Genomic DNA, 20,675 nt, shown 5'->3' with positions numbered 1-20,675 from the left:
CAACTTACAAAAGTAATTAGACTCATGCAATTATAATGCCGTAGGTGGTAGTTCCCTTCCCCCTCCTTTTATCTTTTCATAGTTTGTGCAGAGAGACAAGATCCGTTCTAACCATGAGTAAGGGTGGAGCTTCCTGTCTTGGCAACTACTTGATAGCTGTTTGTTAAACAAAGTGAAGCAGATTTCTCAGAGAGAGAGAGAGAACCACAAGACCCAATGCCGGTCTGATACTGGTTTCCAGAAACCTCAAAGCTAGATTACATGAGAGAGTCAAAGGAACCCTGGAGACGCTAACTGATTTTCTTCCTGAGTAAACAGGTATTGTGCAAGACAAGGCCTGAGACACAGCTTGATTGTGCAGTGCAGAAAAGGTAATTGAGGGACACATAGAGACTTGGTGTATATGGGGGGGGGGGATATGAATGAACGTGCCTTTTTTACCAGCCCTTCTGGACAATCTTATGGGGACCACATACCAGTGATGGGTGGATCCAGATGCAAAAGAGGACGAAACAAAATTTTTACCTCTTACACAGTAGGGCAGTTTCTACACACACCTCTATCCTCCATTCAGACAACCAAGAGGCATTACCGTCCCAGACACCTCAGATAGACAGAAACACTCAGGAGCATATAAAATAGGATGTGGCCTGGAGAGAGTCCTGAGGCCCAGACAGAGGCTTTGGCCCCCAGGGCTTGAGGTTCCCCACCCCTGGTTTAGGGGCATAGGAATTATACATTGGGAAGAGAGAGATATTATTTCCGCAGCCCCTGTAAATGTATTGAATCAATGCATCTCAGTCGGTCAGAACACCCAGCTGCCAAGATTCAATTTTTCTTGTGTACCAATGGACATTTATTTATTTATCATGGCACACATGATTCTTTCCCCCATTTTATTCTCACAAGGGTCATGTGGGGTAGGTTAGGTGGAGAGTGTGAATGACTAGCAAACACTCATTCAGCAGGAGCTTCATGGCAGAGTATTTGAACCCGGATCTCCCTGGTCCTTGTTCAAGCACATGCACCATTTGCACCTCGCTGGCTATTAAAATGAAGAAAGAGCACCCCCAGAACAATGCTCCAATCAGTGGGACTACAGAACCTGTCAGCCCCAGGTCACGTTTCGCTCTCCAAAAGCTACCAAATTGCTGACAGACATGTTTCTGATCTGTACAAAATAAAGAACAATTCCCTTCATGTTTCTTCTCCTTCCAGGGAGTGATCGCTTTAGTTATTTAACCCCTGGCGCCTCCAGTTTTTTTAAAAAATTAATCATCAGGTAGTAGATGATGTGAAAGAGCAGCTGCCCTTAACCCCCATTGTATCCCAACTCCCATCAACCCCAGTCAGCAAGTAAGGGGTGGCTGCCCTGAAGAACTACTACCAGTCAGAGTAGACCATAATACTCTGGTTTAGACTGACATATACTCTGACCTGGTATAAGGCAACTTCCAATGTTCTTATCTGGAAGTGCATACAAGACCAGTACTGGCGGTGGTTGGAGACCATTCTTAATTCTACTTCTTTCACTTGTGGACCTTTGCTGGTAGATATGGAGTCCAGGAGTTAGTTCTACTAATAACTTTTTTATGGGGTAACAAACTTTGACCCTGCTGATGACTACCTGAACCAAAACTCATTGTGTTAATGATACCTGGAAAGGGAAGACTGAAGACTAGAGAAAGGCACGCAAAGCCACACACTTCCAGAACCTGCAGCTTCACATTGCTTTGTGGAATTGATGACCCTGTTGCCTGGCAGAGTAGATGAGGCAGAGGAGACACTTCCGACTCGCACGCTGATTCACAGTGACCTAAGAAGAGTTACTGAAACTCAGGTGGCGCGATAAAATGGCAACAATCAGGGTGCTGTCAAATGCAAGCACAGATCATAAAATGAGAAGCTAAAAGGCAAAGAGGCGTCAAAGTGTGCCGGTGTTAGAGGGCTCTATGGGATATAAAAGCAGCAGAAGTCTTTCTTCTAAATTCAATGAATTATGTCGAGGGTGGGGAGACTGCAACCCTCCAGATATAGAGAGATGGATAGACAGATATTTGCATTAGTGACTAGCCTCTGCAATTTGGGTGTAAGGTACAAACACGTATGAACACAACTTACCAGACTCAAAACACCAGCCATTACAAAGTATAAACAGAAGAATGTAACAATGCACATAATAAAATAATATTAGCAAACTCGTTTATAATTTAAACAATTTAAAACTATCATGGCCTCTATTTTAAAGGCAGCTGCTAGAAGTTTTAATGTCTTTGTTGTCCTTGATCTTCATCTGTATAGTGGAAAATCTAATAATAATCAGCTGAACTTCCTGAAAATATATTATATTCTGGGAGTTGTTGGAATCCAACTTTGATCAGCTCCAGCAAGCATGGGCAATGGTCAGGGATGATGGGAGTTGTAGTCCAGCAACATCTGGAGGGCCAGATGTCAGGTGAGGAGAACCTTTGGCCCTCCAGATGTTGCTTAACTCCCATCTTCCCTGACCATTGGTCATGCTGTTGTAGTTCGGTAACATCTTAAGGGCCAAAAGTTCCCTTCACCTGCATTATGTTGGTAACTGCATTGCACATCATGAATGCAAATCAGTGGCTGTGGGGGGAGTAGAACTTTAATGCAACCTTCCCCAACCTACTGCTGCTCTCTCATCACTGGCCATGCTAGCTGGGGCTGAAGGGAGATGGGAGTCCAACAACATAGGTAGGGAAATCCCTGCCCTAGGCACTATTACTGAAAATACCCTGTCCTAAGTCAAATGAACTTTGATGGCTGCCAGATACAGAGCAACAAAGATACAAGCAAAATTATATAAAATAATAAACCTACTTAAGTTCTATCTTCTTGGCTTGTCTGGAAGTAGCCAAAATTTAGGCATATTATGAAGTATCAGTGTGTAAGAAGCTGAGACTTACTCTAACAAATGTGTATGGGGATATATATTCTGTGGGCTGCTTTAAAAAAATATTTAGTCTGGTACAGACTGACAGGCATAAACAAGATGGCTCGGTTTAAGCCCAGAAGCATTGCAGAAGGAAGATTTAATTGCATTCTGACTGTATATATTTAAAGAAAGAAAAAGCTACCTCTGTCTAAACAATCCATTCTAGGTAATGCTTAACTTCAGTCTAGGAGTATTTTATTTTATTTTTTAAACTAGGTTTTGTGGTTCAGGTGGCAGGGATCCAGACTCCTAGAGCAAAGGCATCTCTGTCTCGTGTCTCCCAAGTGGAAATATTTCACTCTGTCATTTTGAGATGCCTATTTGCTTTCCAGGTCCTGCTCTCCCCAATGTTGTCTTCTGGCTGCCACTTTGTCGCTCCACAACGGACCCATGGGGAAATGTCGTGCAAGCCGCAATCTGGGGGAACTTCAGGGGGGAAATGGGGTTTGAAACATGGCTTTGCAAAAAATAGCCAAATGTTCCTTGAAGAGAGCCAGTGGGCTAAGAATACTGCACACAGTTGTGGCCCATCTTTCCCCACATGAAATCTGGAGGGGGGAAAGGGAAAAGTTCGGGAAACAGCTTGGGGGAGACTGAAAAGACTAGGAAACTCCAGTATGGCCAAGTTCTAAGATCAAGAAGGAAGCAGAGAAGCGGTACATAGAACTGTGTAATGATAAAAGTTTAAAGAGGTATCTGCCCTCAAGTCTTTACTCCTACACCACTGCTTGAATTGCAGAACATATTACCAGCAGTGTTGCCATCAGTTAAAGGGATCAGATAGACGGTAAGCCAACAATGCTAAGCTACAAGAATCAAAAGCCTGGCATTTGTAGGACAGACCAAAGCTCAGAGGTAGAGCTTCTGCTTTGCATTCAAAAGGTTTGATCTCAAGACATTACCAGGTAGGGCTGGGAGAGTTTACTATCTTGAAACCCTAGAGAGCTGCTGCCATTTAGTGTTGACAATATTGAGCTAGACAGGCCAATCATCTGACTTGGTTCCTATGTTCTATGCTGGTTCAATGCAACTTCCTGAGTTCCATCTCTGGCCAACTGTTCTCAACAGATGGCCAGTGTTTGGTGGTAGAAGGGAGAAAGAGGTCCTGAGCAGTGCTAGTTCCTGAAGAGGCTCTGTCTGACTCTCGCTCTCTCTCACTTTCAGACCCCCTAATCTCGTTTCCCTTGTAGAATACCCTCTGTGAAGTGTGCACAATGAAGCAGAATTCAAATGCTTTCCTGTGGGAGGAAAAAAAATCACAGCTGTGGTTCCGAATTCCCAAACCTGGAGCTTTATAGTTGCACCCAAACATTTTGTTTCTTTTCCTTTGCAAAGATCTGGCTGGGTTTCAGTGTGGTGGAACTTAAACTGACAATAGAAGAATTGCACATATTATATATATAAATGACAAATGAGCCTATTGCTACCTAACAGTTTGTACCTCCTGCTATCCCTTTAGCAAAACAACAAGAACAACGAAACAGGTCCTACAAGCTTGGCTCAAAATAACAAAATGCCTTTTATTTTTTCTGGTTTTCCCTCTTCAGAATGTGCTATATGTGATTTGAGCTATTCTTAAAAAGGTTATGGCATTACCAATAATAAAGAGAACTTCACATTTTCTGGCACACTCCTGTGGTGCTATCTGTGTCACTATTGGCAAAAAAAAAAAAAAATCAACAGACACGTTTGAGAAGCTATAGCAAACAATGAGTTCAGCTTATGAATTTCTGCCCACTGCCCAGCAGTTTAAAGGCCCAAACCTTTCAGACAATGTCAACAAACCTATTGGTGGGCAGTTCTGGGAGAAGAGAACCAGCTGTTCCTCTGCAGGGCTGCAGAATACGGTGCAATCACAACTAATGAAATGAGATTCCCAGCAACTGGTTTTAAGAGGCATACCGCCTCCCAACAGAGATTTCATTTAGGGCAAGACCAGATTTTTCAAAGGTTGTCTGAACCAGTCCCAGAAATGGGTGAATGTAGCAAGGAGCAACAGTATAAGAAGCTGAGCCATGGCAAACTCAGATGAGAAAGCAAAACCCAGAAATAAACTAATAATAATATTTATTTCATTAATGGTGACTTCATTGTCATTTTTAAAGAACCATTAATAGCTTGCATGCTCCTCCATCTGCTGAATTTTATTTTAAGGCCTAAAAAAGTTCACCTGTGAAACAGATCACATGGCAGCAGCCTGCAGTATGCTGGGTGTTGACGCTTTCTTCAAGGCCATGGTTAATATATAGTATCTGCAAACGGGGGCTATTTACCAGCCTGCTAAGACTGCTGTGTGTTAGTTAGGGCTGAGACCTTTGTTTCTGACAGAACTGCCGTACCTTTAAACAATGCACAATAGGAAGAAAATCAAAATGCACTGCTATTGTACCCTTCAAATTTCTGGTTGTCACTCCAAAGGACAACAACTCAATTTTGCTGTATGCTGTATGTCTGTCTCTAATACAGTGGCTCCCAAACTCAACACCACCACCATGGACCACTTGAACATTGCTGACGGCTGCTCCCCCCTCAGCAATTGGGGTGTGGGTGGCTTACCACTTATCCCTGATTCCACTATTCTGAATCAGTGCCCCCTTCCCCCCAAGTTCTTTTCCCTCACAGGTGTTCCAAACATAGGTAAACACACCTTTGGGGCACCTTCTGAAAAAAGGGGGCAATTGAAGCACAGGCATGGAATGGGCCACACACACACACACACACACACACACACACACACTGCACTACTATGTTCGAAATCTCTGCTCAAAAGAAGCTGATTTTCTGAAATGGCATCAGAGAACCAAACTGCTACCCATCTTTGTGCATAACAAGTAAGCTTACTGCGTACAAATAAATAAACATGATCTTCTCCAATTGCCACCTTTAAACAAAATTGTGCTAGGGTTATAATTTTAACTTTTGGTTTCTCTTATGGTTCAGACACATCTTCACAATGGGAAAACCGCAACTTTGGAACTTTGGTGTGTTGCTCTATCTATATATTAAGCAGAAGTCAGATTCGGTTTACAGTTCCGAGAAGCTGAATGCCAGACATAAACAGCTTTTCTCCTTGATGTTACTCCCAGACACCCACAGGATTGACCAAGCTAAATAATTCCGGAGAGGATTTGCGGGAATTAAACCCACCCAGCCCACTCAGATCCGATAGCATCCTTGCTCACAACAGCATGATAAACACACAGCTCATTCTGGGATAGATGGGCAGCTGGGAGCCAGCATAACATAAATGAGAAATGAGTTTCTCCCAGTCCTACCTGGAGATAACTGGGGTTTGAACCTGGGAACTTTTGCATGCAAAGTAGATGTTCCACCACTGAGCTACAATCCACCTGGCAGTGTGGAGTGCAACTGTTCAGTCATGCTCTCTTCCAGTATATTCCACCCCTGCCCTCTTTGCAAAATACTCTAGCCCCCTTCCCCTACAGTTCCTTTCCCTGTGGTCAGTCAAGAGTTTAGGGCCACTGAGGAGGCTCAGTTCTCATTGGGATGCTTGGGGTGTGTCTCCCCCTTATTTTGTTGAACTTCTGCATAACTTTCGGTTACCCCAAGCCTTCTGTCACTTCCCCCTTGTATCTGGAAGGTGATATCCTTGACTTCTGAAGGACCAGCACTTAAAAGACTTGAGGTCCCCATTATTAATTTTATGTATTTCTTACCTTCCAGAAATATAGAACCATCAACTTGTTGGTTGAGGTTCAAGGAAGTCCCAGGTTCAATCCCCAGCATCTCTCTTCCTCCCCCTCTTCTTGTGATCCTGACCAGTGTCAAAATATGGACAGTGAAGTACAGTGGTTAGCGTGCCAGACTAGAGCCATGAAAACCTTGATTCAAATCCTCACTCAGTCATGAAATGCACTGGGGGACCTTGGGCCAGTAACTCTCTCTTTCATGTCAAAAGGTTGTTGAGCTATGTCTGTGGAAGGTGATAAATAATAAGGTGTACGTTCTTTGGGGCAAGGACTTATCTACCTTTGCACATGTGACTCTGCAAAATGCCATATGCAGGTATTGTGCTACAGAAAACAACAGTGTTACAACAACAACAGAAATCTGCTGTCTTGCTTGTCATTGAAGTTTGTCCCTTCTCATTTGGCAAAGTCTTTTGCTCTCCCTGCAGAAACTATAATCTATGCTGTTTGGGGAGGGGGAGGATGAATCTTTGTCTCTAATTGTTCTGGTTCCCCCTCTATCCTTTCAAACAAACAAACAAACAAACAAACAAACTTCTATCCAACACAGCTAAATGCTGGAGAACAGCCAGTCACTGCAACTACTTGGAAGGAGGTCAAAGGTACCAAGGCAAAAAAATGCCCCCATTTCCTCTGGCAATTTTCTTTGGCAAATGTTGTGTGGGAACTGCTTGAACGGGACGGATGATGGTGAAGTTTTTGTGGGGCAGGGGAACAAGGGGGAAAGGACGGAGACTGAGATATAAGCAAGTATGTGCTTAGAGTTATGAAGAATCTAGGAGAAATCCTCAAGCAAAAACCAAAACCAAACCCCTGAAACAAATCCTTTGCACAAATGCTTGCATCCCATGGATTCCACCCCAACACACACTTGTTTTCACATTCTGTTCAACTGCATCTCTATCTCCTGCCTTTCCTTAACTGTATAGGATGCTGTTCTCACCTTGTCCCAAAGAATTAGAACAGGACAGGTAAGGACACAGCCAGAGTGTTTGAAAAGGCTCTAGACCAAGTCATGGCATATGACCTGCATGCAGAAGATCCTTGGTTCAGTTTCGACCATCTAAAGGTAGGACACGGGGGGGTGTGCTCTGCTTGAAACCCTGGAGAATCATAGCCAGGCAACGCATACAATTTTGAGCTAGGCGGACCCAAGTTCCTCCACAAGTTGTCATTGCACTCTCTGCCAACGTGAGCACTGTTATCCTGAGCTCACCAGTAAAAAAAGTAATAATCCGAAAGGCCTCTTGCTCCTGTATGAGACCACCTGCGTATTGAGACCTGTGGAGGAGGTCTTGAGTTCCGCCCTCTCCTGTTGGAAATGAGGCTGGTAGGCAAAATACAACACAGCAGAAACTAAAAAGGGAGAGGGAGAAAGAAGAGATAGGAATTAAGAGCGGAGCAATATGTGAGTGCTTCAGTTCCATGTATCTACTTAGGCATAGTTACAGGCCAAGTCAGAGGCTCATGCCAAAGGCACACATCTTTTCCTATCCTCTTTCCAGGTGAGTAAGATGCATTTATCAAAGTTCAATGACACATTCAATGACACATTCCAGCTGGGCAAAAACATTCAGGAAGGGTGAGAAACAGGGAAAGTGAGGGGTGTGGCCTGGGGAGAGAGTGCCAAGGGCCAAATAGAAGCCTGGAGAGCCACATCTGGCTCCTGAGCCTGAGATTCCCCAACTCTTCTTGAATTATTTTTTGGGAGCCAGTAGAAAAACAGCACATTGCTTTTAACTGATTTCACTACTGCATTTTCTATTGTTGTAACCCATCCTGGGACCTTAAGGTGAAAATGCAATACTGAAATCAGTTAAAAGCAATGTGCAAATCTTTATTTAAAAACAGCAAAATGCAACACTATGTTTTTTCCTCATACAACCAGCAACACAGTTTCAATTCTGCATCGTAATTTATTGAAAATAAATTAGAGTACTCAGCAAAGTTACTAAACCTCAGTTAATTGTCTGCAAAAAACATACCATAGCCTTTTAAACCGCTGAACTTGGATCAGGATTGATCCATGAATAGCTAATTGAGTAAAATTTTAATTACCTCCTTCTGAGTTCTTGCACTCCAAACTCTGGATGGTTTCTGTAAGATGGTTATTCTCGGAAACCTAAAAAGCACACAGACCAAGGCACTTTGCTCTAATTTGGGGGTGGGAGTGAAAAAGCACACACGCACACCCCAGGCTGAGAACTTCCTGTCTTGAATCCTTATCTCTGAAGCACCAGGTCCCTCCTGTCTTACAAGTAAACTTAAAAATTGCTACACATCCAACTCCCACCAGCTGAGAATCTCATTTTAATTTCAAAACCAAGATAAAAAGGGGAAATATTCCCCTTTGTGGCTCTCAGCAACACCAGCTCAAGCAAGAGGGCTGTCTTTGTCCTCAGATAACCATGAACCTCCTAATGAATTTCAGTCTGCAAAACTTCAGAATGTCATCAGGGCACTTTGCCACCACCTTTCTCCTTTTACCACGTCATTGTGGTTGCTGCTTTCACAATTATCATTACATTTATGTCGTTGTCGTCCCCCTCTCAACAAGCTTGTAGTGGCACATATGGTCTTCCCACCCACTGGCCCCGCCATTTTATCCTTCCAACAAACTTGTAAAGGTAGGCTAGTCCAGGAGGTGGTAAAAGAATAAGGCCAGAAATACCCGAGAAAAGTTATTGAATGCTTTAGCACAGGGCTGAGGGATTTCAGGCCGATAGCCACATTTCCTTCAGGGCAATATTCCGAGCACCGGATGCTAGCAGTGGCTGAGGCCAGAGGCAAATGCAGGCTGAGCAGCTAATATAAAGGTTATCTTTGCACAGGAGGAAAGTTTCTACCTACACACACATCTCTAATCCTCCATTCTGGTAAACAAGAAGCATTATCAGAGTTCAAGGGCACATCCCAGCCAAGCAAAAATACTCCTGGAGTGTGTGCAGCAGAGCCAGTGAGGTGTGTGGCCTGGGGAAGACAGTGGGGTGGTGGCTTGGGAGAGACTTGAAGACCAGACAGAGAGCCCTGCAGGATCATATTTGGTCCCCCCAAGCCTGAGGATCTCCTCCTCTGCTTTATCACTTTTCCTTTCCATCAGCTTACCCCACATTGCAATCAGCAAGGGTGGGGAGGGTGGCGCAAAAAAAAAAGTCCTCTTGAATATATTCCTAATTAATCCCAAAGACTAAACAGGCCAGCAAGTTTATTGCAAACTTATCTTGTTGTTGCAAAAACAATGAGGTAAAAATACCAAAAGTAACCTTAAAGCACCAATGATTTTGCTGTTTGATTTGAACCTAGTGTGTCAGTTCAGTTTTAAACTGGCAAATAGAGAACTAAAATGCAGGAAAAGGATGATGACGATGGAGAGATAAAGGGATAGCTAAACCTAGTGCTACCAATGCTGCAATAGAGGGCTGGTTCTCTGTTTAAACCTAATTCCCGAAGACGAATGATTATGTAATATTCTGCCTTTGAAAAAGCAGCAACAAATTCAGAACATTTGTATTTCAGCAAAAATAAAGCAAAATTAAATCACTGAAAGGGACAGGCAGGCAGAGAGAGTCTGAAGATATGAACCAAATGTCTCAGAAACCAGAAGTGAAATGTAAAATTTGGGGTGATGGCCTGGCTCCCAGGCATTTGATTCCTGGGATTGGCAGTGACACACACAACATTTGGTAAAGGGAGGGATCCAGTGAGGGACACAATGTTCCACAGGAAAACCCGAACTTGACAAAAGCAGCACACCCAAGGGAGGAACTATAGCCAAATCAGCTGGACTTTTATTAGTTACGAAAATAGCAAGCTATTCCGCAAATGCATGTCCAGTTCACACACATGCAAAGTATTTCACATACTATGGTCTGAAGACACAAAAAATATTGGGAGTTCCACGGTGGCTCACCATGAGGGGGGAAATGGTGAGGCAATCTGTTCTATTGGGAATGTTTTGTAGCCAAAACACCATGAGGGAGGCATCATGCCCCTAGGTTTGTAGAAGTGCAAAAAATGTTGGGGGTGGAATGCTAAGGAGGCAAAAACAATTAACCCCAAATAACCAAATGAGGAGTCTCCTCATCTTTGGTTTCCAGCAACTGGTATTCATGGAGACAGAGCACAGATATTGTCGCTAGCTGCCACTGACAGTTGATGGATTAACAATATTCATTTCAAATAATCTTTGCAGACAAGACCTTCCTAATGGACTGTGGTAATCATTACAGTTCAATCAGAATTACATAGGAGTGACGTGGTACCTAGAAGGTTTGATGCACCAGTTCTGAATTCTGTACACCACACTGCTTTCACATAGAAGACTGTTTAAAGAGCCTTAAAGATAAGCAGAACAGGGAGAACCCTTTGCATTGTCAACTCAATTATGATAGATCGAGATGCCTGATTCCCATTATGTCCTAATGGAAGAACTGCAAGTGGGGAATCTCCACACACAGAAGAGAAGGCTGTCTCTGTGCACCCTAATGCATCTTTCTAGAATTTGTCTTCCGAATAATATCAACGTCTTCCATGCTTGAGAAACCTGAAAGTGTAGGCTGAAGGAAATCAGAGTTGCTTAAATACCAGGACTCAGGTAGAGAAATGGATTTAAGGCAAATTTGAGGGACAGAGAGCCTTCTGCCTGCTGTTTGGGGGAGGGGGGAAATCATGTTAGCATCCATTGAGAATTAAAAACATCTGCTTTCTCAACTACTCTGTGAGGCATCACCAGACAAATGCTTTTTTTGCTGCCAATCTTGAGTGGGAAGGGGAGAGGGAGCTGCTCCAGAAAAGAAAGAGACAGACCGAAGTACCAGAGTCATTGTAGAAGATTATTTTTATTCTAAAGCATGGACTTTAGGGTTTGTCAAATCCACTTGTGCTTGTTCTCTGTGGGTTGTTTTTGTTGTTGTTTTTTTACTAGAACCCAGGATTTATCATCTATCCTGGGATAGCTCACTTTGTAAAATGAGACTCTTAATCTCCAAGTTGTGGGTTTGACCCCCACATTGGGCAAAAGATTCATGTATTGCAAGAGCTTGGACTAGGTGGCCCTCAGGGTCCCTTCCAACAATTCTATATGATTCTATGACCAGCATAAGGTGCTAAATAATAAAATTATTATAATTAAAGAACCAGGCACCAATGAAAACATTTTAAGTCTAAGAATTTATTGGCAGTGCTGACACTGACCTTAGCTTACACAGAAGTCTGTTCCTGGTAAGCATTATTCATCTCAGCAGCTTATTTTAGGTGAGGAAAGCCATTTTAGCTGTTGCTACTGTTAAGCAACGGGGGAAGCGAGTGGCGCTGTGGTCTAAAGCACAGAGCCCAGGGCTTGCCGATCAGAAGGTCGGTGGTTCGAATCCCCGCGACGGGGTGAGCTCCCGTTGCTCAGTCTCTGCTCCTGCCAACCTAGCAGTTCAAAAGCACGTCAAAGTGCAAATAGATAAATAGGTACCACTCTAGCGGGAAGGTAAACGGTGTTTCTGTGCGCTGCTCTGGTTCACCAGAAGCGGCTTAGTCATGCTGGCCACATGACCCGGAAGTTGTACACCGGCTCCCTCGGCCAATAAAGCGAGATGAGCGCTGCAACCCCAGTCTCGTCCGTGACGGGACCTATCGGTTAGGGGGTACCTTTACCTTTACTTTTTTACTGTTAAGCAACTGGGAGCCAGAAACCCATGAAGATCTACTCCAAATCATCCAGAGATCCACCAGTAAACAGATCCTGATCTACCTTCCACCCACAAATTCACAAGGCCCTCGTATCCTGTGAGTAATGATATTGTTTCCGAAGCTTCCTCAGAGCTCCAGGGATAAAGCCAGTCAGCCAATTACTGTCTTATATGTCCAAAGCCTCTTGCACTGCCTTTAGGAATAAGCATCATGTGCTCTATGCACAAGCCATCACGTTCAGGAGGGAGGGCTGTACGCTGCGGAGGGGAGGGAAAACAGTGTTTGTTCATCCACTACAAGGTTCAGTGCATTTTATTCAAGAAACTTTTGCCAAAAATAAAATATCACAGTGGGTAGATTATAAATGATGACTTGCACTAAACATCACTTTACGAGGGAGATTTCTCAGCAAGGTGCAATGCTGTTGCTTCAGTATGCTGTTCCTGCCTTATACCAGGTGAAATTATTGGGAGTCGCTCGTTAAACATGACTGCTTTCTGATCCGTCTCGCCAGACAACAGTGGTTCCCCACCCATACTACATGTAAAGCACATGCTCTTTCCCACTAGCTATAGCAAATCAGGCAGCAGCAGAGGGGAGATGGGAATTCAAGGCCATTCCAGCTGCTCATCTTAGACTGTACCAAATTTGGCTCCTTCTCACCATGAATGCTTTTTCATTCCAACTGGTCATTATAAAAACTCTCTAATGAAGAACTAGTGCCTGTTTGCTTAGCTCCTCCTCCTGACCAATTCCTTTCCTCTTGTGTTGTGTTTTTTAGACAGTAAGCTTGAGGGCCATGATAACTGTAAGCCACTCTGGGATACTTTTTCCATCTGAAGATTGGGGTTAGAATGCTTTAAACAAACAATCCTGAGCTATGTTTTCATTTTATTTTATTTCTGAATCTACTAAACACTACTCTACAAAGTTTCTCTAAGGTGTTTTGGCCTCATATAAGCCAAATGGCAGAATCAGGAAGTTGTTGGTATTCTGGGAGGCCTCTGAAAAATAGCATGATTCCCTGCATCATTATCAATTGTTATAATTATTATTCTTAGTGTAGATTTTGCAATATAAAGCAAACAGATCCCCAACCACCATGCTTTGCATCAGTAACAGCTTGATATTGAAAATAAGAAGTAGTGGAAAACAATAAAGCCGCATGCTCCTACTCAATGAAATGTATACGTTTTCACTTCAAGGAGGTGTCATTTTAATAATAAATAATATAAATGCAAAAAAGGGACATGTCTGATGAGATGGATGTAGTGGCAGCAGCAGCAGCAGGGGAGGCTAGAGGTAGAAACTGGGCCACAGCTTTCAGCTCTTGTGTAACATGATGGATATTAAGCCTAAAGGGGGAGAACTGGGTGAGTGCTATTTCAATGCAGCGTGACTGAGCAGCCACATGGATTCTGTCTGCTACAGCTCTATTAATAGGATAAAACTTAGACCAGAGAGAGGGGAGGGCTGGCTGGCTGTACACACTGCTTGCCTCAAGAGGGAACAGCACTTTCAGAATGGACCCAGCTCTCATTTCCGGAACAAGCATTTGGGGATGCTCCACACCAGCACAGTCAAAACAAATTGTGACACAAATACACCCATATGTGTTCTCCTACAACAACATGGGATAGGGTATAGCGTAGGGCAGGAATGAACCTGTACTCACTAGACGGTGGGAGGGGGATGAGTATTACCTATACAGTATATATTTTGGAAATTTGTTTGTTCTCTTAAAATATTGTAACCAAAGTTTGCATGACGGTTCCCAAGATCAATGGTTTTTGTCTATGGCCACGTCCTTGCCATATATTTAAAGGACTATTATGTCACCTTAACCAGTTGTGGCTTCCCCCAAAGAATCCTGGGAAAGGTAGTTTGCTAAGGGTGCTGAAAGTTGTTAGAAGACCCCTATTCCCCTCACAGCGCTACAATTCCCAAAGTTCCCTGGGAAGAGGGGTTGATTGCTAAACCAGTTTGCTTGGGGTGGGAAGCCATAACTGTTTAAGTAGTTTATGTGGTTTAAGGATATGGTGCAGATGTGGTTTGTGTTTGAATATACCGTAATTGAACGCCAGTTTGAATCAAGATACTGTACTGAACTAAACCTGTGGTGAGGAGGCCTGCTGTCTGTGTGTGTGGAGAGCGAGCGCACGCTACATTTGCATCTCTCTCTTCTCTCTCTCTCTCTCTCTCTCTCTCACACACACACACACACACACACACACACAGACAGACAGACAGACACAGACAATCTTTCAGGACAAAATTGAGAGGTTAAAGCAGAGAAAGAAAATGGTCCCACTTAACCCAAAGATTGCTAAAGCTGCTGGTATTCCTTCAACCACATCAAAGACTTATTCTTTACAAGGAACCTGGCCCAATCTAGGGCTCAGCCCCGTGAAAGGCCATTTTTACTTCTCCCTGGGGCCTCCTCCTTTCACCTCTTCCTCCATCCACCCCATCTCATGCCACAATCTCTCTCACACCTTACAATGGGTTTGTTATTTTCTTATTTTAATCAGTTCATAGCTCCTTACTCCTATAAAGATGGTTGAGCAAATAAATAAAATTTCTCAGGCTCTGCTTTGTAGGTAAAAGGAGTGAGAGACTTCCGTTTGGTTCCCCCTCCCCAATTTGGTGGTAACCTTGTTGACATGAATAGACTGTCTGTTCCTAGGCTTGCTCAAGGGGCTGAAGCTTTTTATGATGGAAACCAGATTCCACTTGACCTCGTAGAGCCGTATGAAGTTTCCACCATTACCCTTAATTATAAGCTTTATTTGGGCTCCAATGTAGGAGCGTGATTTAGGCTGGTTTGTTGGTTGGGGGATGGGTGGGCTCCCTCATGTTTCAGATCACAACCAATTGTTGCTTCGCAGCAATTTAATCCCCAATGCAACCAAAAGCAAGACTTTGAAGTGTGCAGTGGCTCTTCAAACCACAATCTGAAATGGGGTTTCCAGCTCTAAAGGTAGGCTTCAGAGTCAGCTGCTGCCATGTCCTGCCCTAGCTTGTACTAGGAATAGTTGCTTCTGGTTTACTGTGATTGCTAATCTTTCCCTGGCAATATTCAGCGTCCTCTACAGCAGGTATGGGAAACCTGTGACCCTCTAGATCTCATTGGGTTCCAACTCCAGCCAGCATAGCCAATGGTCAGGAAAAATACCCACCTCCACCTCCAGCTGCGACGTAGTTGTACACAGCAGAAGCACTCAGAGTCTCTGCCATTCCTTCCAGTTCCAACCTTGAGAAGGAAGTTGCAGCTTGTCCTTTTCACGCTGCACTTCTGACGTACTTGGAATTGGGGATGAGATGTAGGGGTCCATCCCGATGTGCTTCACTTTGAGGCAAAGTCCGAGGCAAAACCTCTGTCCTTTGGAGTATGGTTTTGGCCACTGAAAGATTTACTGCTTTAATAGTATTAGTAGTTGTGCTGTTCTATGTGGCTTGTTTATTGCACATGTTAATTATGGGTGTTTATTTTAATGTTTTGATGGAATTACTTTATTGTGTACTTTTATTGCTTATTTTAATTATGAGTATTTTTTAAATTAGTTTTATACTTGTAAACTGCTTAGAAACCACCTGCTTAGAAACTACCCGGGCAACCAAGTGGTATATATATGAAAGGAAGAAGAAGAGCAGAAAGGGGCTAAGAAATTTTGTGTAACCCAATGATAATCCATACCTGATTATAACCTCTCTCTCTTTCTTCTTTTAAAAGGTAGACTCTAACCTGGATACTGCACCAGATCTGATTAATTTGTAAACTGTAAGCAGCACAGTATTTGTAAATGTTACAGCCTTGGGATTTAGTGTCCTGGGTGGTTTTTGCTTTTTTAAAATTTTTCCTGAACATCACAGGGATCTATAGACAGGGCTGTGGTGTAAAAATCTCAAAAATTAAATTGTGTATGTGTGTACATGGGGTTTTTATACTCTCTCTGTTGCTTGAATTTGGGGGCTTATGTTTGTTAATGATGCAGCAATTGAGGGAATATGGAACTTGTTCCAAGCACCTTTAGATGCTCTAGAAATCTTGGTAGTGACAATGTTTAAAAGTAGCACAGCCTTACCCCTTTCATAATGAGGTTTCTCCTCTCAACCCTTCCAAACTATCTCATTCAATTCCTGCAAAGTTTACTCAAATCCAACTTTGATTGCATTGCATACTACAAACTGGTGTCCAGATCGTCTTAGAATCCACCTTTAAAAAAAACATTAAAAGTTTGGAGACCTAATTTGTGTGGAAGCAAACTTTCAAAACACATACGCATATAGAAGCAATGTGTTGTAGCCAACTAAGTCCTATTCAAAGTAAACCCGCTGAAGTTCATGGACCTAAATTAGTCATGTCTGTTGTTTTCAATGGGTCTGAGTAGGATTAGCAAACCAGACCAGGGTCTGCAAAAGCATTAGCTTTCACTGACCAGCTAAACATTAGCTTTCACTGACCAGGATGGGAAACTGAAAACCAGTTCCCTTCTATCAGCTTGATAGCTGCTTCCATTTGAAGTTCCAAAACCACTAGACCTCTCTCCACCAACTTGCTGCCTCCAAGTTTGAGAAGGCTTTGGGCAAAGTGCCCTCTGATGGCTTCCCTCCTCTGCTAGTAGCCCTCTTCCCCAAATGATAGGCCCTGGCACGCATACCTGGTGCTGCTGGCAGTGGCAGTAAGTGTTGAGCAACTGGACATTTTAATTTTGACAAGGCGCTTGATGTAATGTTGCTCCAGAATATTGTGGAAAATTGAAATAGCAGATTGTCCTTGCAGTGCTAGGCTTGGTCTTTAAACAAAATAATAATAAAAGAGCCATTAAGGCAAACTGTGGTGGTGGGCCCTGTCAGAGTCCAGAGGCCCCAGTAATTGCCCAGGGATGCCTGGTGCCACCACCAGACCCGCACCATTCAAAAGCCCATTGTGACTAATAGATATTGGCATACCAAATCTAAGTTCTGCAAAGGTGCCTCACGAAAGGCAGCCCCTGCCCTCTGCAACACCAGATCTCTCTAAAACAGAAAACAGCATCCAGAAAGTGGCCATATGACATCAAGAGAAGCAGCTCAGGCAGAAATGAGTTGAAAGCTAAGACTATAAGAGCTGAGAGGGCTGTGAATGAGGATATTTTGTAGAGGAAAGAAAATACCAACCACTATATTCATGCTTAATTTGTATTTTATAAACTATCCCTCACTTCTTCCTTGTACATTCCTTTGTGGGAAGTGCTGTATCAAATGAATGTTTACTGCATTTGCTACAGCTGAGGAATAATGTGTGTCTCATAAATCACATAAGACTGAGGAATCCAATGACTCCAATAACTTTCACATAATCTGTAATTTGAACAATGCATTTAATTCTAAAGTAGGGAGTTTTTGTACAGAGCCTTCTAGGGCTGCAGCAGGTAGATCATGTTTAGGATCCTGCTGCACCAAGTTGGAATGGACATCATAGGTCATTTAGACTTTAATCCTATTTAGAAGTGGCCAACATGGTGCCTTCTAGATGTTTTGGACTACAACTCCCACCAATGTTGACCATTAGCCATTCTGATTAAGGCTGATGGGAATCGTAGTCCACAACATCTTGGGGGCACTATATTGGCTATCCCTGCTTTAATCCTAAAAGCTCTTACCTGGGAGTAAGTACAAATGAGACCTGCTTCTGAGTAGACATGCATACGGCAGTTATATTATTAAAACAGTAGAAGTCCAGAATTTAAGGGCACATCTAGATGATAGATTTAGCATAGAAATGGCTGAATGGGGCATGTCCCCATGAAAATCAGCTAACTCGCTATCACGCCTTCCTAAACTCCTAATTTTATTGTACCATTAATTGAAGACAAAATGTCTGTGTGTTTTATTTAGGCATGTCTATATCACCCAAACAACTGTGCTCTCTGCGTAGCTTACAATTTAAAAGTCAATGAAATACAAATGCAATTCGACAGTACTAAAGGCTATCAATATATACAAGCAACACCAGCACAAAATTAATAAAAAGTAGCACTGAACCATATAACAGCATAAGATCAATAAGTAGCGCTGGAGGGGGGGTGTGGAAATCACACAAACAAAAGGAAGACAAAACTGTTCCAAGACCTAAATGTATAGAATTAAAAAGCTTGGGAGAAGAGAAGCATCTTCTTCACCTGACACCAAAAAAGCTTCCAGCATGGACACCAAGTGAGCCACACTGGGGAAAGCATTCTGTAAGTGCAGCACCATCACCCTGAAGGCCCTCTAACTGGGGAGGCTGAGGATTGGCTCTTTCTCCATGCAAAACATTTGCTCTACTTCCACTGAGCTAAAGAAGCCCTAATTAGAATGGAGCCTCATGGATTACACTGCCCAAATAGTTTCCTGCCAAGTCAATACAGACCAACCAGTGCTAGCCAGACCGCTCTGGGCTGCAGGGATGGAAATGCCAAACCACAGGTCATATGCTGCAGTTAAAACTGTGTGGCAGAAGCATTCTTAAACAATATCTGACAAACTCTACTTTAAATCCTCCTGAGATGTAGATCCTGCATTTTGCTTAGACCAAAAAAAGGTCTACCACTCAGCAATTCTGCCCACAAGGAACCTTTATCTTTCTTCCTTGCTGAACTCATTTTCTTCTCATTTTCTCTTTAGAAAACTTTATTTTTCTCCCTCTTCTTTATGAAAGCATTTCTAAATGTACAGAATATCTGGGGGGAAATTCTTAGATATACAAAACTTTTTATCACAACCCCTAGCATTCACCATACACACACATTACTATTGCTTCCTTAAAACGGAGCCCTACCATTTATCGGTCCTATCTCATTAAATCTCCCCACCCTTGACAAGCCTCTCTAGTTTGTTTCCATTCTTTCTAAAACAAACTAACAAAAAAACCTAAACGATCAACCAAAACAGGACAGGCACTGTACCTGATATGCAACTTAGAGGTGCCCTCACCTTTGTACTGGTAACTATCATATTGCTATAGGAAATTTTATTTATCTATTTTCCATTTTCTGCCTTGTTCCCATGGGGCTGGGAGATTTTTTGCTTCTCGAAACTTTGCAAACATGGCTGGTCTGTGCCTCCTCCAAGTTCCGCTACGCATCTTTGAAATGAAAAAGTGTGCAGATGCAAAACACCAAGATGAAACAGATGTTGGAAAGCAAATTCTCTGCATGTGATTTAAAAGCTTCGCACTAGTTGGTCCAAGTAAGGTTAGCTGCTCATTTACAGTATGATGCCCAGCATCTTCTAAGTCAGTGTTCTTCAACTTTGGGTCCCCAGATGAGGGTGGACTACAACTCCCATGGCCCTTGACAATTGAGGCTGAAATGTTTGTGGATGATGGGATTTGTAGTCCCACATCTGGGGACACAAGGTTAAAGAACACTGTTTATGCAGCACTTATGATAACTCAAAAAGGGGGGGGGGTTTAAACTTCAAGCTCAGCATGCAACTCCAAGCAAAGGAGGCTGTCCTCAACTCACCCTCTAGCGACCAACTAATCAAGCACATTTGATAGGGAACACCAGGCACCAGGAAGAGTTTTCAGCACCGCAGGGTGAGATGAGGTGAGGGCAGCCTGTTCACTTGCCTGGCTTTTCTGCTCTTAACTCTGGATTTCCCTGCAATAGTTGCTGGCGGTACTGGATTACCAAGCATTCTACCCACTCTCTCTCTCTGCTGTTGTTGTCCCCCTTGTTTGTTTGGGGTTTCCTTTCAATTGTAAGAAAGGCATAAAAGAACCACTTATAAAGCTGGGGAGCATAAAAGCCATCATGGAGAGTCAGGAGGAGGAGGTGAGGGACAGGACAGACTCTCCAGGGTTATTTGCAAGTCGCCAGGCACTGAAAGGACTTATTACTCCCCAAGCAGCAAACAAAAAAAATGCAAAGCAGACTAGGTGAAAAACAGGGAAGCCAGGTTGATTCTTCCTCCTTGCATTGTACAAATATACAAAGATGATTGAGAATTGTTTAACCTGGTGGATAAGGCAATGGGGCTGAAACACAGCAGCATTAGCAGCATGGTGGGGATGAAGTTAAGCTCTTGAGTTAAGCTCTTTCCTTGCTTGCAGAGTCTCTTAGCTGTGCATAGCTGCTGAAAAGGTCTTAGTATATTCAAGTAAGACTTCACCAAAGATGGGGATGGGGTTATCCCAGAACAGTCATGGCTCCAGACAGAATTAGAAATGACAGTCCACTGGACTGATGCAACAGTCCTAGGAAGCGTCTAGTGTTCTTCTTATTTGGGGGGGGGGGGCGGGAGTTGACTTTTCTGTCTCAGAGTCCACTGCATTCAGTGGCTGACACAGAACCTGT

The 20,675-nt window shown here is 43.2% G+C and overlaps 1 protein-coding gene and 1 long non-coding RNA gene across 5 annotated transcripts in view; both read right to left on the bottom strand.

Annotated features, from left to right (window-relative positions):
• Positions 1-20,675, bottom strand: part of SKI (SKI proto-oncogene) — a 151,401-nt gene that overhangs the window by 23,532 nt on the left and 107,194 nt on the right. The window lies entirely within an intron of this gene.
• Positions 3,156-9,392, bottom strand: LOC310768486. Its single transcript, XR_014551341.1, has 2 exons — positions 6,961-9,392; positions 3,156-6,838 (listed from the first exon to the last, which is right to left on the bottom strand). It is a non-coding gene; the product is annotated as an uncharacterized lncRNA (long non-coding RNA).

Source organism: Podarcis filfolensis, assembly GCF_964270895.1.
Source record: "Podarcis filfolensis genome assembly, chromosome: 8".
Classification (NCBI taxonomy): Eukaryota; Metazoa; Chordata; class Lepidosauria; order Squamata; family Lacertidae; genus Podarcis; species Podarcis filfolensis.
This window is presented reverse-complemented; position numbering and strand designations above follow the sequence as displayed.